This window comes from Natator depressus, chromosome 2 (genome assembly GCF_965152275.1).
Source record: "Natator depressus isolate rNatDep1 chromosome 2, rNatDep2.hap1, whole genome shotgun sequence".
Lineage (NCBI taxonomy): Eukaryota > Metazoa > Chordata > Testudines > Cheloniidae > Natator > Natator depressus.
The window spans coordinates 215040375-215064686 of NC_134235.1; positions in this window are offsets into that span (position 1 = coordinate 215040375).

Genomic DNA, 24312 nt, shown 5'->3' on the forward strand with positions numbered 1-24312 from the left:
CCCCGCTGTCCCCAGGCTAGCGCTCCCGCCAATGGGGAGTGAGCAAGGGCAGTAGGGGCGGGCGCGCGGAGACAGACGGGCAGAGCAAGGCAGACGGGAGGGGGCGAGACCGCCCCGCCCTGCGCGCCTGTCACGTAGCTGCTCTGATTGGGGGCCTCGAGCTATAGCACGTGCCTCAACCCGGCGGGTTCCCTGGGCTGGAGTAAAGAGCCCCAGGCTTGGTTCAGATCTGGGCGGTATCCTCCCCTCCAGCCCCATGTAGCTTCTGTGGCACGGCAGTAGCAGTGGATTAATGGTGCTATTGGCCTTACCACCCCGCCTCTTAACCTCGGTCACCGTGGCTGCAGCTAGAGTTGATTCAGGCAGCTGGTGGTCCGAGGACTAGAGCTGGAGTGGGACTCTCAGCTGGGCCACTGCGCTGCTGTGTGACTGAGCAAGGCTATGTTCCTCAGATTCCCCAAGAGTAAAATGGGAATAATGAGGCATGTCCTTCTCTGTAAATAGCTTTGGGACCGAAAGGTGAAAACTCTTGGCACAGTTTAAGGCAGAAGGAATTTGGGAGGGTGGAAGTAGGGGAACTGGGAAAATGAGAGTATCACGTTTCTTTTGTCATTTAAACGATTTCAGATTGTAAAACATATTTTGCAGCAAAACCCTTAAATATCCCCTCCCCTCCACCCTGCAATCACATTTGGAATTGAAATCCTCTAGAAAATTCTACTCCCTGTTGTACTTTACTGTTGCCAGCTTTTCTTTCTAACTAGCTGCACTGTCTGCCTACACTACAGGTAGGGGTCAGGGCTAGATGACTTGGGGCTAAGCAGTCTCCACTCATTTATTCTGCTCATTTCAGTATATTAGTCTAAAGCTTTTGCACTTCAAAAACTAACACTATGTCACTGTAGGATACAGTTGCTATGTAACTGCACCTTCAGAGATTATTGCCATATTTGGTTTATTTCAGACAAACAATCCTTTATTCCTTATCTGATTCTATTAATTCCACATATCTGTTTCACAACTGTGATGTTATTCTGTAGAACTCCTTGGTTTTGAAAAGCTGAATGAGAAGATAATATAGCTATATATTATGTACATTTCACATTATAATGGGATCAAAGGATAGAGCTCTTACAAATAGAGCAGATAGCTTATGTGGTTTTGCTAGTGCAGCTTGGTGGAATTGAGATTTTATTTTTATGAAGGCCCTAGACTGCTGAATGCATTTGCAAACAAAAACTGATTGTTAACATGTAGAGGGTCACACACTTTTTGCTTCTGTAGATAGTTTGTACAACATGCTCAAAGGGCTAGACTGTGCCATGTCTGGTGAAGATGCTCTATGCAGATGGGAGAGAGCTCTCCCGTGGGCAAAATAACTATCTCCATGAGAGGTGGAAGCTCTCCTGCCAACATAGCGTCCACACCAGAGCTTAGGTCGGTGTAATTTACCTTGTTCGGGGTGTGGATTATTCACACACATTATTCCCTGGAGAAACCCTACTGACCGCTATACTTACTTACATGCCTCCAGCTTTCATCCAGACCACACGACACGATCCATTGTCTACAGCCAACCTCTAAGATACAACTGCATTTGCTCCAGCCCCTCAGACAGAGAAACAGCTACAAGTTCTCTATCAAGCATTGTTACAACTACAATACCCACCTGTTGAAGTGAAGAAACAGATTGACAGAGCCAGAAAAGAAACCAGAAGTCACCTACTACAGGACAGGTCCAACAAAGAAAGTAACAGAATGCCACTAGCCGTCACTTTCAGCCCCCAACTAAAACCTCTCCAGCGCATCATCAAGGATCTACAACCTATCCTGAAGGACGATCCCGCACTCTCACAGATCTTGGGAGACAGGCCAGTCCTCGCTTACAGAAAGCTCCCCAACCTAAAGCAAATACTCACTGTGACGAAGTGGGACTGTTCTTAATGTTTTCTCTGAATATTGTGGGTGTGCCTCAATTTCCCCTAAGCAGTTTTTAAGTATTTAGGTGGTGGGATAAGGGTGTATGATCGTTGCAGAGCCCTAGAGGGCAGGTGTGTGCAGGGGTCTGGACACAGAGAATGGCCAACACCCTGTTTCCTGGCAACTGATGGCCTGGCCCTTCCCCCCTGCAAAGTGATAGCTAAAGGGTTGAAGACAAAGTGATCAGGTGACCTCCTGGCCCAGGAAAGGGACAAAGCCCAGAGGAGGAGGGGCTGGAGAGAGTTTCAGTTTGGGGCTGGCTGGGGACGAGGAGTGAAGTGCAGACGTGGTTGCCTGGCTCACTGCCCCCCAAAATGGACCCAGCTGAGGGGTCCTGTTCTCTTGTACCTACAAGCTCTGTTTTAGACCATGTTCCTGTCATCTAATAAACCTCTGTTTTACTGGCTGGCTAAGAGTCATGTCTGACTGCGAAGTTGGGGTGCAGGACCCTCTGGCTTCCCCAGGACCCCGCCTGGGCGCACTCACTGTGGGAAGCGCACGGAGGGACAGAGGATGCTGAATGGTCCGAGGTCAGACCCAGGAAGGTGGAAGCTGTGTGAGCTTTTTGCCCTGCAGACAGTCTTCTCCCAGAGAGGAGACTTCACCAGAGTCCTGACTGGCTTCGCAGGGAGCAGTTCCAGAGCATTGCCCGGGGACTCCGTGACACTCAACAGCAACCACACACCACACAACAAAAACACTAACCCAGCAACTTATCCTTGCAACAAAGCCCATTGCCAACTGTGTCCACATATCTATTCAAGGAACACCATCATAGGACCAATCATATCAGCCATACTATCAGAGGCTCGTTCACCTGCACATCTACCAGTGGGATATATGTCATCATGAACATTGGCCAAACCAGACAGTCTCTACGTAAAAGAATAAATGGACACAAATCAGATGTCAAGAATTTTAACATTCAAAAACCAGTCGGAGAACACTTCAGCCTCCCTGGACACTCAATTTCAGACCTAAAAGTCGCAATTATTCAACAAAAAATGTCAAAAACAGACTCCAACGAGAAACTGCAGAACTGGAATTAATTTGCAAACTGGACACCATTAAATTAGGCTGGAATAAAGACCTGGAGTGGATGAGTCATTACACAAACTAAAAACTATTTCCCCATGCTAATTTCCCCCCTACTGTTACTCACACCTTCTTGTCAACTGTTTGAAATGGGCCATCCTGATTATCACTATAAAAGTTTTTTTCTCCAGCTGATAATAGCCCACCTTAATTGATTAGTCTCATTAGAGTTGGTATGGCAACCCCCATTTTTTCATGTTCTCTGTATATATATATATCTTCCTACTGTATTTTCCACTGCATGCATCTGCTAAAGTGGGCTTTAGCCCACAAAAGCTTATGCTCAAATAAATGTGTTAATCTCTAAGGCGCCACAAGTAATAGTTCTGTTCTATCCATTGTACATGCAACATCAGTAGGAATTAAACTCAGGCCCTCTACTACCCCAACTTCCCTCAGAAAGCTAAAGGAGCTTCTTACCTAAAGTATGAAGAGAAATTATATATTCTGGTTCATCTCATTCTAGCAGAGGTTAGTGATATTGTATCCTTACATATATCAGAAACAAGGACTGCAGGACGTAGCTGTTTGTAATATTAAGCGCAGCCTATTTAAAACTAACTTAGGGCAGTGAAAAAGAATAAGAAAGATGGTGGCAAAGGAAATGGATTGAAGGGGAAATAAAGGAAAGTGGGAGGAGAAAGCAATGAAAGGTATAGAGATTAGATATGTAGGCCTGGTCTACACTGGAAAATTAGGTCAGCATAACTACGTAGCCCAGGGATGTTGAAAATCCACATCCCTGAGTGGCCTAGTTAAGCCAATGTAAGTCCCGAGTGGAAAGTGCTAGATTGACAGAAAAATTCTTCCAGCGACCTGGCTACCACCTCTTGGGGAGATGGATTATCTATGCTGATGGGAGAATCCTTCCCTCCTGTGAGTGTAGGTGGCATCTACACTGAAGCGCTGCAGTGGCGCAGCTGTGCTGCTGTAGCATTTTAAGTGTAGGTAAACCCAAAGTGACTTGAGGAAGCAGGAAAGGAAAGGAAACGAGATAAATACTAAAGGGCATATTTTCAAAGGCATTCAGGTGCCTAAAGATGCACATAAGCATCTAGTGAAATTTACAAAAGCACCTGCCTGCATTTTTAGGCACCTGAATGTCTTTGAACATCTGTCCCAAAATGACTAGAACCAAAGAGAACTGGAGCAGAGGGAAAGCAAGACAAGAAGAGGAAAAATGGCACCAAAGGAAGGCAGCAGGCCAGAAGATAGATGAGAGAAAAATTAAACGCTTTGTAATGTAGTTTAAAAGTATAGGACCAGATAGAGTCTGGCCCTTGTGTAGGTGTGCAAAGAATGGGGAGAGTACAAGGAGCCTTCCTCCTCCATGTTTGGCTTGTATATGGGCCAACCACAATTGCAGTGAGCACAGGAACTACTACCTGTTGTCTCCGACAGATGACAGGGCAGAGCCCCACTGCAGATACACCAACTAGCAGAGGTGGTTTGTAGTTGCAGAATGGTACTATTTTTACACTTTCCAAAGGGGTGTAATAGTGGATGCACTTCCCCTCACCCACCTTGCTCTGGGAAGATATTGTCAGCTGCCCTTAAAAAAGGCACTGGGATCAGCAACAACAGAGCCCAAAATGTTGATTTAAGCCAGGGGTCTCAAACACGCAGCCTGGGGGCTGCATGCGGGGCTATTTCCAGCAGCCCGCCGGCTCCCCGCAGTCTGGCACACACCGGAGGCAGGGCAGGCTCCCTCCCTGCCCCCACGCCGCTCCAGGAAGAGGCCAGGACCTGGGGGGGGGCCCAGGAGTCTGTGTGTTGCCCTGGCCACTCCTCCAGGTACCTCCCCCGAAGCTCCCATTGGCCACGGTTCCCCGTTCCCGGCCAATGGGAGCTGCAGGGGGGCGGTTCCTGGAAGCGTGGCCAGGCCAACACACAGACCCCTGTGCCCCCACTCCCCCAGGTTCTGGCCACTTCCTGGAGCAGCGCGGGGACACGGCAGGCAGGCAGGGAGCCTGCTGTGCCCCCGATGCGCGCCAGGCCGGAGCCTGCCCCCCAAACCCTCTGCCGCACCCCGCACCCCTCCTGCACCCCAACCCCCTGCCCTGAGCCCCCTGCCGCATCCCGACCCCTCCTGGGAATGGGGGCAGGGAAAGGGTGGGAAGAAATGGGGCCTCATGGAAAGGGTGGAGGGGGGGAGGGCCAGGGCAGCGGGGGGTAGGGTGCCAGTGATGCGGCCTTTGGGCCAATGTACTAATCCTCATGTGGCCCTCGTGGTCATTTGAGGTTGAGACCCCTGATCTAAGAGCTGCATAAAGTGACACTCTTAGCTAAATAAGAGTGCTTTTGAAAGTTAGGATGGTCATACACTTTGGCTGACAAGGAAATAATTGTTTATAATATCAAATTCTATTAATCAATATGGATAACTTTCCTTGTTTTCCTAACTGCTTGTGCAATTTTAAAGTGACATTTCTTATCGAGATCCTGTTTGCCTCCATGGCACATAAAGAATTATTCATACGAGTCAGCAGTAAAGACTATAAGATATCTATCAGAAAGTAACTCCCTTGTAGTCACTTCCTTTAATGCATTATGCACATTAGAAGACCACTGACCAGTGTTATGGCACTTATGTTCTTTGGGTTAATACAGAAAATGAATTTGAACACAGTGAGAACACCATAATTTACAACACATATGTTCTGTTTGTCTAGAGAGATCTGTATATGTGGACTGATTTTGAGCAGGTTTATGCACGGATTCTTTTAGCAAATATGGGTAGTGTTAATCCACACATAAGCCTGTGCTTAGTAACGCCACGCCTCATCCCGATTCTTCAATCTAGGATACGTTTCCTGTTTTATTATCAGAAATAATACCGGCCAGAATAGTAATTGAGTCACATGCCTCAGTTTTTCCATTTGTAAAATAATACTTTCCTCCTTTGTAAAAGTGCTTTGTGATCTACAGGTAGGGTTGCCAATTTAGGTTGGACGTATTCCTGGAGGTTTCATCACATGACATAATCTTTAATGAAAGATTAATTTTTAATTCCTGGAGACTCTAAGGCAACCCTATCTACAGATGAAAAGCACCATATAAGAGCTAGGTATTTTTAGGGGCAAATCCAGTCCCCACCCCTGTAGCCTCAGATATCCATCATCATCTCACCGACCCTATCCACCTTCTCCCCTATCCTGGAAATAGAATGGAGCAGTTCCATGCACAGTAAGAGATGTGCAAGGTGCGTCCTATATGGTGCAGAGGCCTGCTCTGTTGAGGTTCCCTGTGTAGAAGTGCACAGTAAGTGAGTTGAGGTGGTGCAGGGGAGGGTTATTTTCCAGCCTCCATGCTGTGGCTCCAAAACCACTCTTGTAGGCTTAGGAGGGAGGACATCTTCCCTTTCCCCTCAGACATGCACCCAGCTCCCTGTTCAGCTCCTCAGGTTTTTTTCCTGCCACTTTCCCTAAGAAGATACCCAGTAAACATGGGAAATGGGTTCCAAGATTTAACTGTAAGTGAGAACAAAATATTCAGCTGAAGCTGAAGGATCCAAATAGAATAATCTAAGTATATATGGATAGCACTGATCCCTAAATACTCTGCATAGAGCAAATTTTTTTTTAAAACAAGCGAAATATAATCAGTATGTCTAATTTTCAAGATTTTTTCATACATCTAGATCGGGGTGGCCAACCTGAGCCTGAGTCAGAATTTACCAAAGTACATTGCCAAAGAGCCACAGTAATATGTCAGCAGCCCCCCCTCAGCTCCCCCACCTCCTGCTCCCAGCGCTTCCCACCCACCGGCAGCCCCACCAATCAGCACTGATCCCTCCCTCCCCACACCTCCTGATTAGCTGTTTTGTGGCATTCAGGAGGCTTTGGGGGTGGGGGGTGAAGGAGCGAGGTCACGGCAGGCTCAGGGAGGGGCAGGAAGGAGTGGGGTGGGGGCAGGGCCTGTGGCAGAGCCAGGGGTTGAGCAGTGAGTGCTCCCCGGCACATTGGAAAGTTGGCGCCTGTAGCTCCAGCCCCGGAGTTGGTGCCGATATAAGGAGCTGCATTTTAACTTCCGAAGAGCTGCATATGGCTCCAGAGCCACAGGTTGGCCACCCCTGATCTAGATATTGGACTTTAAAGTAGGAACCAACTTTGGACACCAACCTTTATATTAAATCTTTTAGTATTAATTTTCTTACTATTCTCCACATGTCACTTGCATTAATGAACTGAGAACCTCACTTTACTTTTAGCTAAATATGGATTATATATCAGTACAATAAAGTCAAACGTCAGTCCTAAATTCATGCTGAATATGTATGACTTTTCCTCTTGTATCCTCTTCCTTCCTTTATTTTCTTTGTTCTTAGTCTTCTGCAGTTTTAAATTTTATTTATATACTTATGGTGATATATTTGCCTTTCAAAGAACCATTTTTTAAAAAAGATATAGGGCCTTATCCTACTCTCCTTACTCAGGCCAAAGGTCCCATTAATCAAAGTAACCCATCCCAACAGCCACTGTTCTGGCCTACCTAGAAGTTGCTATTAAACTAAAATATCTGACAACAGGAGATTTATGCTACCTTACTTGAAATGTGGCAGACTCACTCCATGGGAGAAGAGTTGAGGAAGTGAGGAATTCTACTTGGAATTATTTTAAACATTAATACAGAGTATTTCATAATCTCAATTGAAATAACATTTGTTATTTCTGTACCACACCCTCCAAGTTTTACTTCTTCCTTAGTCCTTTATTATTTTGCATCACAGTGACCTTTCTTCTGGCAAAAGAGGGTTGTTGCCTTCAGAGTCCATGCACGTCATAAGACAGGGATTTCTCAAGAGTGAAGGAGACTCCTTTCACAGCTGAGTATTTATTTATTCATTTATTTCCAGTCTTCCTACCAGGGTATGACTAATTACTTCTTCTTGGGACTTGAACTCCAGGCTAGCTACTTATTTACAGTCACACCAAGTTAATTATTTATATCAAGTGTCAGTAGATGGCGGCCCATCATAAAATTCTGAATGACAACGTCATAGCACTTATGGTTGAGAGTTCTCCTGAGAATACTTTCACTTTCTTGAGAACAAAAATGTACAGAAGGCAAATAGAAGGGGCCAAGAATACCACAGAACAAACACATGGTTTGTATTCTAAAAAGTATCAGCAAATCATTTGTTTTGCAGTCATTGCCCAGCTATAGTTATAAGTATATATTAACCACTTTGAGCCAAATACTGCTCTCATTTATAGTGGTCACTTAATTGGTATTACTGTGGATTTATACTAGTGTAGGTGAAAGTTGGAGAACTGATGCTGGGCCCTACTCCAGTTGCTTTGTGCCACTTGGTACGAGGCAGATCAGTTAGAGTAGCCTGGAAGCTGCTCTAACTTATATTGGGAATCAAACCTATCCCCTCTCCTTTCCACTATTGGATTATAAAAATGCGACACTGACTTAACAGCCATTTACAGCTTACCCTTTACAGTCTTGCAACAAGCAGTCTGGTCAGATCAGAAAATCTGAGCCAGCATGTAACCCTTCTTATTTTTATTATACACATCACTTTGCATCATTTTCTTGTTTAATACTGTGAAGGGGCACTCACCTTGAGTGCCTTCTTGTAGCTGGGTGTGATATTGCCGTGCTTCTATTGCCCCTGGTATCTCCTGCAGGCTGTCAGCTGATCTTGGTGGGTCTTCAGTGGCTTGCCCCCTCCAGACAAGTCACCAACTTCAAATGAACCCCTTTCATGGTATTAAAGAGTCCAATACAAAAAAAAATAAAAATAAAAAAAAAAAAAGACTATCTGCCCTTGCTAGTGTGCCCTGGCCCTGAGCTCTTTAAAATCAGCCCAGTGTTCAAGCTCCCAAATAAGTTACATCCCCTTCTTGGGATTTATGCTACTTTACAGTGGCTGGTAGGGAAATCCTTGATTCAATTAATTGCTGCTTCTTCTCTGGGCCTCTTCCTACCTAGCCACTTTAGCTTCACTCTTCGTTCAGGATTAAGGTTCTTAGCTCCTCTCTCTCCCAGCAAACCCACCAATGCAAAATCCAGCAAGAAAACTCCAACTAGCCCTCAAGTGCCTTTGGCCAAAGAGAAGCACCCTCTGTTTATCTGGGCCAGCAGGGTTGTGATTGGCTGTTAGTAGCTCTTCTAGCCCTAGGAGGATCAGGTCTCTGGTTTCCAAAATGGCTGCTCCAGAGACTCCTTTCTTGGCAAGTTTTGAGGTAGCACCTTTACTGCTCTTTTCTTCTCAGCTGGCTGCTTCTTTGTATGTGGTGTAGTAGGGCTGCAGGGCCCCAGCAGGAAGCATCAAAGGCTGAGTACACCCTGTCACAAATATTTACAGGTATACTCAAACAGCTTTATTTGATTGATATTATCTGCTTTGAACTCTGATTCAAACTGAGCCTTGGCTGCTTATTTACTCCCAAAGAGAGACAATATCTGCATAAAAGTATAAGCCAACTGCTCTTGCAAGATAAGTTGTTTGAGGCCCATGAGGGAACTGAGAGGATGGGATTGGTTTAGCACTGCATGTGAATTTGACAGAAGCTGGACAAAGATTTGTCCTTAATTCTGAACTAAGAGTGAAGCTAAAGGGGCCAGGTAGGAAGAGGCCCAGAGAAAAGGCAGCAATGCATTGAATCAAGCAGTATATAGCTATTGTTTATAGGTCCCTGGCTTGGAACCCAGAGTAGAGGTGGGCCTGGATTTCCTACCAGCCACTGGTAAAGTGGCATAAACCCCAAGAAGGGGATGTAGCTTATTTGGGAGCTTGAACACTGGAAGATAGCTAATGTAATGCCAATATTTAAGAAGGACTCTAGATGTGATCTTGGCAATTACAGACCAGTAAGTCTAACATCAGTACCGGGCAAATTAGTTGAAACAACAGTAAAGAATAAAATTATCAGACACATAGAAGAACATAAATTGTTGCGCAAAAGTCAACATGGCTTCTGTAAAGGGAGATCATGTTTTACTAATCTACTAGAGCTCTTTGAGGGGGTCAACAAACATGTGGACAGAGTGTACTTAGATTTCCAGAAAGCCTTGGACAAGATCCTTCACCAAAGGCTCTTACGTAAATTAAGTTGTCATGGAATAAGAGGGAAGATCCTTTCATAGATTGAGAACTGGTTAAAAGACAGGGAACAAAGGATAGGAATAAATGGTAAATTTTCAGAATGGAGAGGGGTAACTACTGGTGTTCCCCAAGGGCCAGTCCTAGGGACCAATCCTATTCAACTTGTTCATAAATGATCTGGAGAAAGGGGTAAACAGTGAGGTGGCAAAGTTTGCAGATGATACTAAACTGCTCAAGATAGTTAAGACCAAAGCAGACTGTGAAGAACTTCAAAAAGATCTCACAAAACTAAGTGATTGGGCAACAAAATGGCAAATGAAATTTAATGTGGATAAATGTAAAGTAATGCACATTGGAAAAAATAACCCCAACTATACATACAATATGATGGGTGCTAATTTAGCTACAACTAATCAGGAGAAAGATCTTGGCGTCATTGTGGATAGTTCTCTGAAGATGTCCACACAGTGTGCACCGGCAGTCAAAAAAGCAAATGGGATGTTAGGAATCATTAAAAAAGGGATAGAGAATAAGATGGATAATATCTTATTGCCCTTATATAAATCCATGGTATGCCCATGTCAGGGTTCCTTCCCCACTCGGAACTCTAGGGTACAGATGTGGGGACCCGCATGAAAGAACCCCTAAGCTTATTCTTACCAGCTTAGGTGAAAAACTTCCCCAAGGTACAAACTTTGCCTTGTCCTTGAACAATATACTGCCACCACCAAGCATTTTAACAAAGAACAGGGAAAGAGACCACTTGGAGACGTCTTCCCCAAAAATATCCCTCCCCCCCCCCCACAAGCCCTACACCCCCCCTTTCCTGGGGAGGCTTGAGGAAAAATATCCTAACCAATTCGTTACAAAATCATCAAAGACCCAAACCCCTGGATCTTGGAACAATGGAAAAATCAGTCAGGTTCTTAAAAGAAGGATTTTATTAAAAAAAAAACAAAAAGAAAGGTAAAAATCATCTCTGTAAAATCAGGATGGAAAATACTTTACAGGGTATTCGGATTCAAAACACAGAGGATCCCCCTCTGGGCAAAACCTTAAAGTTACAGAAAACAGGAACAAACCTCCCTCTTAACACAGAGAAAATTCACATAAAACAAAAAGATAAACTAATCCACCTTGCCTGGCTTACCTATACTGGTTGCAATATTGGAGACTTGGATTAGGATGGGTTGGAGAAGATGGATTTCTGTCTGGCCTCTCTCAGTCCCAGAAGAGAACAACCACGTAAACAAAGAGCACAAACACAACCCTTCCCCTCCCCAAGATTTGAAAGTATCTGTCTCCTTATTTCAGAGTAGCAGCCATGTTCGTCGGTATCCGCAAAAAGAAAAGGAGTACGTGTGGCACCTTAGAGACTAACAAATTTATTAGAGCATAAGCTTTCGTGGGCTACAGCCCACTTCATCGGATGCATAGAATGGAACATATATATATAAAGCTGAAGTTACCATACAAACTGTGAAAGGCTAATTAGTTAAGATGAGCTTATATCAGCAGAAGAAAAAAACTTTTGTAGTGATAATCAAGATGGCCCATTTTGACAGTTGACAAGAAGCTGTGAGGATACTTAACTTAAGGAAATAGATTCAATATGTGTAATGACCCAGCCACTCCCAGGCTCTATTCAAACCCAAGTTAAGGGTATCTAGTTTGCATATTACTTCAAGCTCAGCAGTTTCTCGTTGGAGTCTGTTTCTGAAGCTTTTCTGTTGCAAAATGGTCACCCTTAAATCTTTTACTGAGTGGCCAGAGAGGTTGAAGTGTTCTTCTACCAGTTTTTGAATGTTATGATTCCTGATGTCAGATTTGTGTCCATTTATTCTTTTGCGTAGAGACTGTCTGTCTGATTTGGCCAATGTACATGGCAGAGGGGCATTGCTGGCATATATCACATTGGTAGATGTGCAGGTGAACAAGCCCCTGATGGCGTGGCTAATGTGATTAGGTCCTGTCAAGGTTCCTTCCCCACTCTGAACTCTAGGATACTGATGTGGGGACCTGCATGAAAACCTCCTAAGCTTATTTTTACCAGCTTAGGTTAAAACTTCCCCAAGGTACAAACTATTTTACCTTTTGCCCTTGGACTTTATTGCTGCCACCACCAAGCGTCTAACAAATATATAATAGGGAAAGAGCCCGCTTGGAAACATCTTTCCCCCCAAAATCCTCCCCAAATCCTACACCCCCTTTCCTGGGGAAGGCTTGATAAAAATCCTTACCAATTTGCATAGGTGAACGCAGACCCAAACCCTTGGATCTTAAGAACAATAAAAAGCAATCAGGTTCTTAAAAGAAGAATTTTAATTGAAGAAAAAAAGTAAAAGAATCACCTCTGTAAAATCAGGATGGTAAATACCTTATAGGTTAATCAGATTCAAAACCTAGAGAATCCCTCTAGGCAAAACCTTAGGTTACAAAAAGACACAAAAACAGGAATATACATTCCATTCAGCACTGCTTATTTTATCAGCCATTTAAACAAAACAGAATCTAATGCATATCTAGCTAGATTACTTACTAAGTTCTAAGACTCCATTCCTTTTCTGTTCCCGGCAAAAGCATCACACAGACAGAGAGAGCCTTTGTTTCTCCCCCCTCCAGCTTTGAAAGTATCTTGTCTCCTCATTAGTCATTTTGGTCAGGTGCCAGCGAGGTTATCCTAGCTTCTTAACCCTTTACAGGTGAAAGGGTTTTTCCTCTGGCCAGGAGGGATTTTAAAGGTGTTTACCCTTCTCTTTATATTTGACAGGTCCTATGATGGTGTCACTTGAATAAATATAAAAAGAAAAGGAGTACTTGTGGCACCTTAGAGACTAACCAGTTTATTTGAGCATGTAGCTCACGAAAACTCATGCTCAAATAAATTGGTTAGTCTCTAAGGTGCCACAAGTACTCCTTTTCTTGAATAAATATGTGGACAGAGTTGGCATCGGGCTTTGTTGCAAGGATAGGTTCCTGGGTTAGTGTTTTTGTTGTGTGGTTGCTGGTGAGTATTTGCTTCAGGTTGAGGGGCTGTCTGTAAGCGAGGACTGGTTTGTCTCCCAAGATCTGTGAGAGTGAAGGATCATTTTTCAGGATAGGTTGTAAATCTTTGATGATGCGCTGGAGAGGTTTTAGTTGGGGGCTGAAGGTGACACCCAGTGGTGTTCTGTTATTTTCTTTGTTGGGCCTGTCCTGTAGTAGGTGACTTCTGGGTACTTTTCTGGCTCTGTCAATCTGTTTTTTTCACTTTAGCAGGTGGGTATTGTAGCTTTAAGAATGCTTGATAGAGATCTTATAGGTGTTTGTCTCCCTCAGACAGGTGCCAGCCAGGTTAGCTGAGCTTCTTAACCCTTTACAGGTAATAGGATGTTGCCTCTGGCCAGGAGGGATTTTATAGCTCTGTATACAGAAAGGTGGTTACCCTTCCCTTTATATTTAAGACATAGGGTGAAACACTGGCTGTGATTTCTTCCTGGAGCTCTAGGAGAAAACAGAGTTAATAAGACACATGCATCTCTAAATATACTACTAACTGTATAAAGACTAACAGTATTTCTCACATCTTAAGGACGATTTGGACCAGTTGATTCTGGGAAACTTTCACGGGAGAGTGCATCAGCCACTTTGTTAGAAGCTCCTGAGGTGTGTTGTATGTCGAAATCAAAATCTTGGAGAGCTAAACTCCACCGAAGAAGTTTTTTGTTATTTCCCGTGGCGGTATGAAGCCACCGTAGCACAGCATGGTCGGTTTGCAGGTGGAAACACCGTCACCAAACGTATGGGTGTAGCTTTTCCAGAGCGTAGACAATGGCGTAACATTCCTTTTCACTGATTGACTAGTGGCTTTCCCTCTCAGACATCTTCTTGCTAAGAAACATGACAGGATGGAGCTCTTGATTCGGTCCTTCCTGCATTAAGACTGCTCCCACACCACGCTCGGACGCACCTGTGGTTACTAGGAACGGTTTGTCAAAGTCTGGAGCTCTTAGTACAGGGTCAGACATGAGTGTTGCTTTAAGCTGGTTAAAGGCTTTCTGACACTCTTCGGTCCACTGAACGGCATTTGGCTGTTTCTTTTTGGTTAGGTCTGTCAGTGGGGCGGCAATTTGGCTGTATTGCGGTACAAATCGCCTGTAATATCCGGCCAAGCTCCCTAAGAAGTATTGGACGTGTTTCTTTGACTTTGGGACAGGTCACTTTTGGATAACATCCACTTTGGCCTGTAGGGGGTTGATAGTTCCTTGATCCCCCTGGTGTCCAAGGTAAGTCACTCTGTTTAGGCTTATTTGACACTTCTTAGCCTTAACAGTTAGTCCTGCCTCCCTTATGCACTCAAAGACTTTTTGTAGATGATCCAGGTGTTCTGCTCAGGAATCTGAAAATATGGCCACATCATCAAGGTAGGCAACTGCATATTCTCCCAATCCCGCTAGGAGACCATCTACAAGTTTTTGGAAGGTGGCGGGTGCATTCCGCAGCCTGAAAGGGAGTACATTAAATTCATACAGCCCGACATGTGTGATGAAGGCTGACCTTTCCTTGGCAGATTCATCTAGCGGTACCTGCCAGTACCCCTTGGTTAAGTCCAAGGTAGAGATGAACTGGGCCCGTCCCAGTTTCTCCAATAGTTCATCTGTGCGTGGCATTGGATAGTTGTCTGGGCGAGTTACAGCGTTTAGCTTATGGTAGTCCATGCAAAAACGTATCTCCCCATCTGGTTTGGGAACTAGAACCACTGGAGATGCCCATGCACTGCGGGAGGGGCAGATTACACCCATCTGTAGCATATCCTGGATCTCCTGTTCTATAGCAGTTTTAGCTTGAGGAGATACCCTGTAAGGTTGGGCTCTAATTGGGTGAGCATTACCTGTGTCAATGGCGTGGTATGCCTGTTCAGTCAGTCCTGGGGTGGCTGAGAACGTCGGCACGTAGCTAGTGCACAGCACCTGGATCTGCTGTCGCTGCATACGCCCAAGGGTCATGGAGATGTTCACCTCTTCCACTCCACCAGCACTTTTCCCTTCATAGTAGACACCTTCAGGCCACTCAGCATCATCTCCTCCCTGGGTTGTAAACTGACAAACTTTTAATTCTCTGGAATAAAAGGGCTTTAGAGAATTAATATGGTACACCTTAGGCTTTCGGTTGGAGGTGGGGAATGCTATGAGATAATTAACAGTTCCCAGGCGCTCCTGGACTGTGAATGACCCTTCCCACGACGCTTCCATTTTATGGGCCTGGAGCGCCTTTAAGACCATGACCTGGTCCCCTACTTTGAAGGAACGCTCTCTGGCATGTTTATCATACCAGGCTTTTTGCTCTCTTTGAGCATCCTGTAGGTTTTCTTTAGCAAGGGCTAGAGAGGTTCGGACGGTGTTGTGTAGATTGGTTACAAAGTCCAGAATGTTAGTTCCTGGAGAAGGTGTAAACCCCTCCCATTGCTGCTTCACCAACTGTAATGGCCCCTTAACCTCATGGCCATATACAAGTTCAAATGGGGAAAACCCTAAACTGGGATGTGGTACAGCTCTGTAGGCAAAGAGCAACTGCTGCAACACTAGGTCTCAATCATTGGAGTGCTCATTTACGAGTTTACATATCATGGCCCCCAAAGTTCCATAAACTTCTCCACCATGCCATTTGTTTGATGATGGTAAAGGGTGGCAACCAAGTGATTTACCCAATAAGCTTCCCAAAGGCTTTCCATAGTTCCTGCCAGGAAATTAGTTCTTGTATCTGTAAGGATGTCGGAGGGCCAACCTACTCTGGCAAAAATGTCTGTTAGTGCCTGGCACACACTTTTAGCCCTGGTGTTGCTCAGAGCTACTGCTTCTGGCCGTTGGGTGGCAAAATCCATGAAAGTCAGTATGTACTGCTTTCCTCTGGGTGTCTTTTTTGGAAAAGGACCCAGAATATCCACAGCTACTTGCTGAAATGGAAAAAAGAAAAGAAGTACTTGTGGCACCTTAGAGACTAACCAGTTTATTTGAGCATGAGCTTTCGTGAGCTACAGGTCACTTCATCGGATGCATATGCATCCGATGAAGTGACCTGTAGCTCACGAAAGCTCATGCTCAAATAAACTGGTTAGTCTCTAAGGTGCCACAAGTACTTCTTTTCTTTTTTCTTTTTACGAATACAGACTAACACGGCTGTTACTCTGAAACTTGCTGAAATGGAACCTCAATGATGGGGAGTGGCTGGAGAGGGGCTTTGACCTGATCTTGGGGTTTTCCCGCTCTTTGGAATACCTCACAAGATTGGACATAGGCAGAAACATCCTTGCCCATTCCCTCCCACTGGAATGAACTCCCCAAACCGTCTTTGGTCCTGTTCACCCCAGCATGGCCACTAGGATGATTGTAGGCTAAGCTCAAGAGCTTTTCCTGGTACTTAGTTGGAACTACCAACTGTCTCTGAGGATGCCAGTTTTCCTGGTGCCCACCAGAAAGAGTTTCCTTGTATAAAAGTTCTCTTTCTACAACAAACCCAGGATCGATTAGAAGAGTTGAGAGGCGGTTGGTTGCTCCATGCCTCCGTCCAAGCTCTCTGAAGGCTTTCATCTGCTTCCTGTTCGGCCTGGAACTGTTCTCTTGATGCTGGAGACATCAGTTCCTCACTGGATTGTGGACCTGGGCCTGGTCCTTCTGGAAGTGATGCAGGTGATGGAGCTGTTTCCGTTGATGGTGAACCGCTCTCTGCTGGTGCACTATGGGGTATTTCAGGCTTTGGTTGAGTCTCTTGTGTAGGGTCATCTGCTGCTTCTTCTGTGCAGGCTCGGTGGTGCCCTCTGGTGTTGGAGCTGTAGATGGGGTTGCAAGCGCTGGACTCAGTGCTGGCAATGGTTCTGGTGCTGGTTGCTTCACCAGTTTCAGTTCGGGGACTGGCTTTGGCTGGGTCTCTGGGACTGGATCCACTACGGCCGTTGCAGTCGTTGGCAGGGGATCTGGTTCCACCACCTCCATCTGGGTCTCTGGTAACACAGACGGGGCCCTGGTGGAAGGCTCAGGGACAGGGATAGGTGTGGAAGCTTGCTTAGTCTGGCTGCGGGTGACCATTCCCACCCTCTTGGCCAGCTTTACCTGGTTGGTCAAGTCTTCCCCCAGCAGCATGGGAATGGGATAATCATCATAGGCTGCAAAAGTCCACATTCCTGACTAGCCCTTGTACTGGACAGGCAACTTGGCTGTAGGCAAATTGAAAGAGTTGGACTTGAAGGGTTGAATTGTCACTTGGACCTCTGGGTTGATTAAGTTGGGGTCCACTAAGGATTGATGGATAGCTGACACCTGCGCTCCAGTGTCCCTCCACGCTATAACCTTCTTCCCGCCCACACTCACAGTTTCCCTTCGCTGTAAGAGTATCTGGGAGGCATCTGGGCCTGAGGACCTTTGGTGTGACCCTGGTGCAATGAACTGTAATCTGTTGGGGTTCTTGGGGCAGTTGGCCTTCACATGCCCCAGCTCATTACATTTAAAACATCGCCCAGTTGACTGGTCACTGGGGCGATGTGGGTTGCTGGAGAATGGTGTGGTGGGACGATAAGGTGCCTGGGGTTTTCCTTGGGATGTAGGTGGGGCCTTGGGTTGCCCCCAGTGATAGTTTTGTTTCGGGTTGCCCCTTCTGTTATTCGCTCCAACTGCTACTAGTTTTTTCCTTTTCTGCCACCTCCACCCATTTGGCTCCAATCTCCCCCACCTCGATTACAGTTTTGGGCTTCCCATCTAGGATGTACCTTTCTATTTCCTCAGGAACACCCTCTAAGAACTGCTCCATTTGCATTAGGAAGGGCAACTCTTCTGGAGATTTAACACTTGCTCCTGATATCCAGGCATCCCAATGTTTCACAATGTGGTAGGCATGTCGGGTAAATGACATGTCTGGTTTCTACCTTAGGGCTCTGAACCGCCGACGGGAATGCTCGGGTGTTAGCCCCATTCTGACTCTTGCCTGGGTTTTAAAAAGTTCATAACTGTTCATGTGTTCCTCAGGCATTTCAGCTGCCACCTGTGCTAAGGGTCCACTGAGCTGCGGCCTCAGCTCTACCATGTACTGGTCTGTAGAGATGCTGTACCCAAGGCAGGCTCTTTCTAAGTTTTCTAAGAAGGCCTCGGTATCATCGCCTGCCTTGTAGGTGGGGAGCTTTCTGGGATGGGAAGCGGTACTTGGAGAAGGATTGCTAGGGTTGGTTGGTATATTCTGCTGAGCCCTTGCCTTCTCCATCTCCAGTGCATGCTTCCTCTCTTTTTCTTTCTTCTCCATAGCTCTCTTGTGAGCAGCTTCCTCTGCCTCCACCCTGGCTTTTTCTGCCTCCATAGCTCTCTTGTGGGCAGCTTCCTCTGCCTCCACTCTGGCTTTTTCTGCCTCCATCTCCAAGCGCCTTAAGGCCATCTGTCTATCATGCTCTTTTTGTTTCTCTTCAGCTTTGAATCTGGCCAGCTCTAGTTTATTAGCTGCTTCACTGGTAGTCATTTTCCTGCTTTCTTGTGCTTAACTCTAGCTATACCCAAGAGTTGGGAGGGGAACTTGTGAATTTCCCTAAAGGAGGTTAATTATTATCTGCCTTTAGGTCGAGGAAACTCCAGCTCAAAAAAGAAAAATCCCTCGGTAAAAAACTATCACCTCTGTCTCCAGGCAGATAGACAGAAAACCCTCTAGCTGCTCTCAGCTTAAAAAAAAACCCTCTTCAGGTCTGTGCTTTTGGTTCAAAATGATCTCTAGTTCAAAATGATCCCACCGCTCTGCCACCATGTCAGGGTTCCTTCCCCACTCTGAACTCTAGGATACAGATGTGGGGACCCGCATGAAAGAACCCCTAAGCTTATTCTTACCAGCTTAGGTGAAAAACTTCCCCAAGGTACAAACTTTGTCTTGTCCTTGAACAATATACTGCCACCACCAAGCATTTTAACAAAGAACAGGGAAAGAGACCACTTGGAGACGTCTTCCCCCAAAATATCCCCCCCCACAAGCCCTACACCCCCCCTTTCCTGGGGAGGCTTGAGAATAATATCCTAACCAATTTGTTACAAAATCATCAAAGACCCAAACCCCTGGATCTTGGAACAATGGAAAAATCAGTCAGGTTCTTAAAAGAAGGATTTTATTAAAAAAACAAAACAAAAAGAAAGGTAAAAATCATCTCTGTAAAATCAGGATGGAAAATACTTTACAGGGTATTCAAAACACAGAGGATCCCCCTCTGGGCAAAACCTTAAAGTTACAGAAAACAGGAACAAACCTCCCTCTTAACACAGTGAAAATTCACATAAAACAAAAGATAAACTAATCCGCCTTGCCTGGCTTACCTATACTAGTTGAAATATTGTAGACTTGGAGTAGGATGGGCTGGAGAAGATGGATTTCTGTCTGGCCTCTCTCAGTCCCAAGAGAGAACAACCACGTAAACAAAGAGCACAAACACAACTCTTCCCCTCCCTCCTCCCCAAGATTTGACAGTATCTGTCTCCTTATTTGTCCTTTGGGTAGGTGCCAGCCAAGTTAGCTGAGCTTCTTAACCCTTTACAGGTAACAGGATGTTGCCTCTGGCTAGTAGGGATTTTATAGCTGTATACAGAAAGGTGGTTACCCTTCCCTTTATATTTATGACAGACCACATCTTGAATACTGCATACAGATGTGGTCCCTCATCTCAAAGATATACTGGCATTAGAAAAGGTTCAGAAAAGGGCAACTAACATGATTAGGGGTTTGGAATGGGTCCCATATGAGGAGAGATTAAAGAGGCTAGGACTTTTCAGCTTGGAAAAGAGGAGACTGAAGGGGGATATGATAGAGGTATATAAAATCGTGAGTGGTGTGGAGAAAGTGAATAAGGAAAAGTTATTTACTTGTTCCCATAATATAAGAACTAGGGGCACCAAATGAAATTAATGATCAGTAGGCTTAAAACAAATAAAAGGAAGTTCTTCTTCGCACAACACACAGTCAACCTGTGGAACTCCTTGCCTGAGGAGGTTGTGAAGGCTAGGACTATAACAGGGTTTAAAAGAGAACTGGATAAATTCATGGAAGTTAAGTCCATTAATGGCTATTAGCCAGGATGGGTAAGGAACGGTGTCCCTAGCCTCTGTTTGTCAGAGGGTGGAGATGGATGGTAGGAGAGAGATCACTTGATCATTACCTGTTAGGTTCATGCCCTCTGGGGCACCTGACATTGGCCACTGTTGGTAGACAGGATACTGGGCTGGATGGACCTTTGGTCTGACCCAACATGGCCATTCTTATGTTCTTATTTGTCACAGTCAAGAACAACAAAAAATATACAGCAAATGGAGTGATGCAGGTGTTCAAACAGTAACTGGAGTTCAGAGTTTCTCAAGTTCACACAGGTAAATTGCCATTATTTTAACAGCTTACAAAAAAGGGGGTGGCTGTGCTCATTGCCCTGTTTAAGTACAGTTTGAACTACTCTAGTTAAAGCTCTAACAATACTTCTGTTAAAGCCTTGCACTAATGCTTCTATAGTTTGGCACTTTTATTTCTGTGTTTTCTGGTAATTTATTCCTTTTTAGGGAAAAAGATCTTTGGACTGAAATTTCTTATGCTTGCTTTCATTCCAAAAAGTTTAAATGTTACAGAAGGTTTACAAATTACCGGCGTGTGGTTAAACTGTTCTTTACACAGAGTGCAATGTCAGCCCAGGCTCAGCCTCAGGCTTGAGCCCAACCCCCACTTCCATCTACACACAGATCTCTCAGACTTTGGTCCTAGGATGCTGTGGGGCTGAGGGGTCTGCTCCCGTGTCAAGCCATGACCCAAGGTTTGAACCCTATTGCTTTGCAGTATAGATACAGCCCTGCCTGACTTATGTCCTGGGAGTCCATCAAAAGTATTCCGCAATCACATGGGCCAGCGTCCTTTGTCCTCTCTATCCCATCAATCTCCAATCTACTCAATTGAAAATGGAATCCACCTCCCTTGGCATACATCAGCAGCTCAGTGAGTCAGTATTAAACTTTCCATTGTCTTCTGACCACCGAGCTGCAAACACACTATCAAAGAGCCTTCTGTGTTTGTAATGGAGAACAAACAGAACAAGCCTTTTGCAAAGTGCACTGCTTCATGATTGTGGGAGCACAGCCAGATTTTAGTGAATCTCTGTAGCAAGGCCAGCAAAACTGTGGACTTTAGCAAAAGTACTAGGACTGACCATATTTACCAGCAGATAATTTGCAAAGCTACCAGCTTTTCCGCTTTCTGGATTGGTGAGTGGTGCAGAGAGTGGATTAAAAGACTGAAGAGCAAGTAGCAGAAGATGAGGGATCAGAACCACACCTTGAGCAACCCACTGACCTCATGCCCATTTTATAAGGAGTTTTACTGGATGCTGGGCACTCCCCAGCACGGAGTCCACCATGGTGCACGATGACCTGGTCAGCTGAGATGGTGCCCTGCTGGCCCCTGAATCCAGCATGGGCACTGGTGGGAACCAGGCGCTGAGTGAGGACATGAAGTGACTCTGTTTCTAAAACCAGTCCAAGAGCATGTGTAATCAGGGTCTGAATGAACTTGTATTTATATGAACACATCTACTCAGCTCAGCAGATAGAGCGGTGTTGCTCAAAGTAAACAGCTTTGGCTGGTGTTGGGTTACAAATCACTTTAGTACTGAATGCAGGGGTAGTGAAATGCTGTTATCAATATTGTTGTCATTATTGTATGAATAAAGGAGCAGAATTGTGCTTAACCTGTCCCAAATGAGGGGGTCACCCTCAGCTGAAAGAACCTAAGTAAGCCGGGGCTCGAATGCCAGACGCCTGTGAAAGTAAGAGGGGTGGGGACAGTTGTCCCAGCAAGCAGGTGTGGCCTCTCCCTAAGGGTCCCCGGTCTGGTTTAGCCTGTTCTTCCCTACTGCTCAAAGATAGAGCTAAATAGGCTTCATTAGGAGCCTTTTTGTTATGTTAAGTACTCAATGAGAGCTGAAATCAGTTGTGGTGGGGCAGTGTTTCTGCCCAGCCTGCTGAGAGCAAAAAATCACTGAGACTGACCTACAGAGGTCACAGCGGAGAGGCAGGTGGCAGCAGGAGGTGACTGATGGGCGGCTAGCGGAAGCAACCAGCAAAAGTGGTAAGCAGTCGGGAGGCAGCAAGGAGCAGTGGCTGGCAGGGTGGCCAGGCAGTGAGGAGCAGTGGCTGGCAGGGTGGCCAGCCAGAGCAAGTGCTCAGATGGCGGAGCAAGCCAGGTGTCTTCTTCCCTGGGTGGGAGGTGAACTCACAGATGTGCTTCTGAAACCTGGGTCTTCACTGACCCAGGACAACCACTGTGAGTGGGCTATGGTGAGGGAGCAGAGAGGGGCACAGAAAAGGAACTTTTGGCTGTAGAACTTAAGAACATGAAACAGAAGACTCTGCCCCACGCACTCTGGGGTGAGTGTCCTGCTCACACGTTTATGAATCCTGCTTGCAGCATTTTCCCTAATTAATGTTGTGTGACTTCTCTCCTTTCATTAAGTTTCTTTTCTACACTCAGACTCTGTGCTTGCGAGTGGGGAAGTATTGCCTCTAGGGTGACCAGATGTCCTGTTTTTAAAGGGACAGTCCCGTTTTTTGAGACTTTTTCTTATACAGGCGCCTATTACCCCCCCACCCCCGTCCCGTTTTTTCAGTTGCTATCTGGTAACCCTAATTGCCTCTCAGAGGTGCCCAGGGGTGGTGTGTAATTTTCCCAGGTTACTGGGTGGTGGCTTGAGCTGGTTCTGTGTTGTATTGTTGAAAAGGAACCCCTAGATATTGAATCCGGCCCTGGCAGAAGACTTACATCTGGAAAAGAATCAGCTGCAAATTCTGGATCTGTACTTGGAAGAGCTGTTTGTTTCGTCCCCCGAGGATTGCCCCTCTGCCAAGTCTACAGCAAAGACAGAGAAGACAGAAGCCGTCCCTGAGCTCGGTATGTTTCTGACTCCAGTTTAAAGCTTATTACTACAGTAATAGGAGAGATTTCCACTCTAAGAACCAATGCAAAATTTATGAGAAGCCCCAGCTAGGAGCATGTATCTGCTAATGGTGGATTGTATGCAAGCACCTTAGCATTCCCTCATACCCCCATCACCACGTGGAGTTCAAAATAGAAACTGGGAAATGCAAACAGTAGAGAACAGCTTTAAAGAGTGTTTTAACTGGAAAGGCACAGATTTTTTGCTAGGGTCACTGCTGTTTTCCTTAAAGTAATAATGGCTTTAAGTTTACTGCTCAGTAATCACTCAACGGTTTAGAGAGCTGCCTGGAAGCAGTGAACATTTCAGTTAGAGGTAGTCCAGGCAGTCTGTGATTGACCAAATCATTTCTTCTAAGTATGACTGAGGGGTCGTTTTTTTTCAGAAATGTGTCGGAGCAGGGAGAAGGAAGGCTGTGGAGTTCAGTGTGTTTGCATGCAGTCATAACAAGGTAAGCTATGTGTAAAATAACCCAGCATCCTGTTAATTCCCACATGGATTCTGATCCAGTGCCTTGTAGTGAAAGCTGCAAACTTCCTGAAGCAAGAACTCCCCCAGATAGTCACTTTTCAGGGAAGGGCATATATTTAAGGGCCACCTCCATAGCTAACTAGTTCGCTCCACTCATAGATGTGCTGTTCAGTCATGACATGTTCAAATGCTTTGGCTGCATACACTGCAGGTGTCCCACTAGCAGCTTGGAATAACATCTCTTTGTTCCTGGGGTGCCTTATTGACAAGTATATCCTCCAAAATGCGAAAGGCCTGAAATGACAGAAAAAAACCTTTTGTAGAAGGCTGCCTGTCCCACTGCAAACAGCTTGTAATTTTAAACTTACCATTGCCTCTGTACTTTTTCTATAACTGCAATTAACCATTCTGTATCCGGGGAGATTCTGTGAACTAAAGCATCCTTTTCACAATATATTGTGCTTCAGTTTTGAAATATAACATTTTAGATCCTTGAAATTCCACAAGAATGAATTTTGTGCTCTTCCACTGAGCTATTTTAGACAATAACTTTCTGTTTCTTGTCCTGTTTCAGGCCCCTCGACCTCTGCTGCTGTACATCCACAACTTGATCCCTGGCCCAACATATCTTCATGGACCGTTCCAAGAAGAAGCATTTCTGTGATGAAGTTATGGTCGAAGTTCTTGATAGGGCTCACAACCAGGTCCAGTACCAGAAGCAGAGGGGCTTAAAACCAGAGAAATGGCA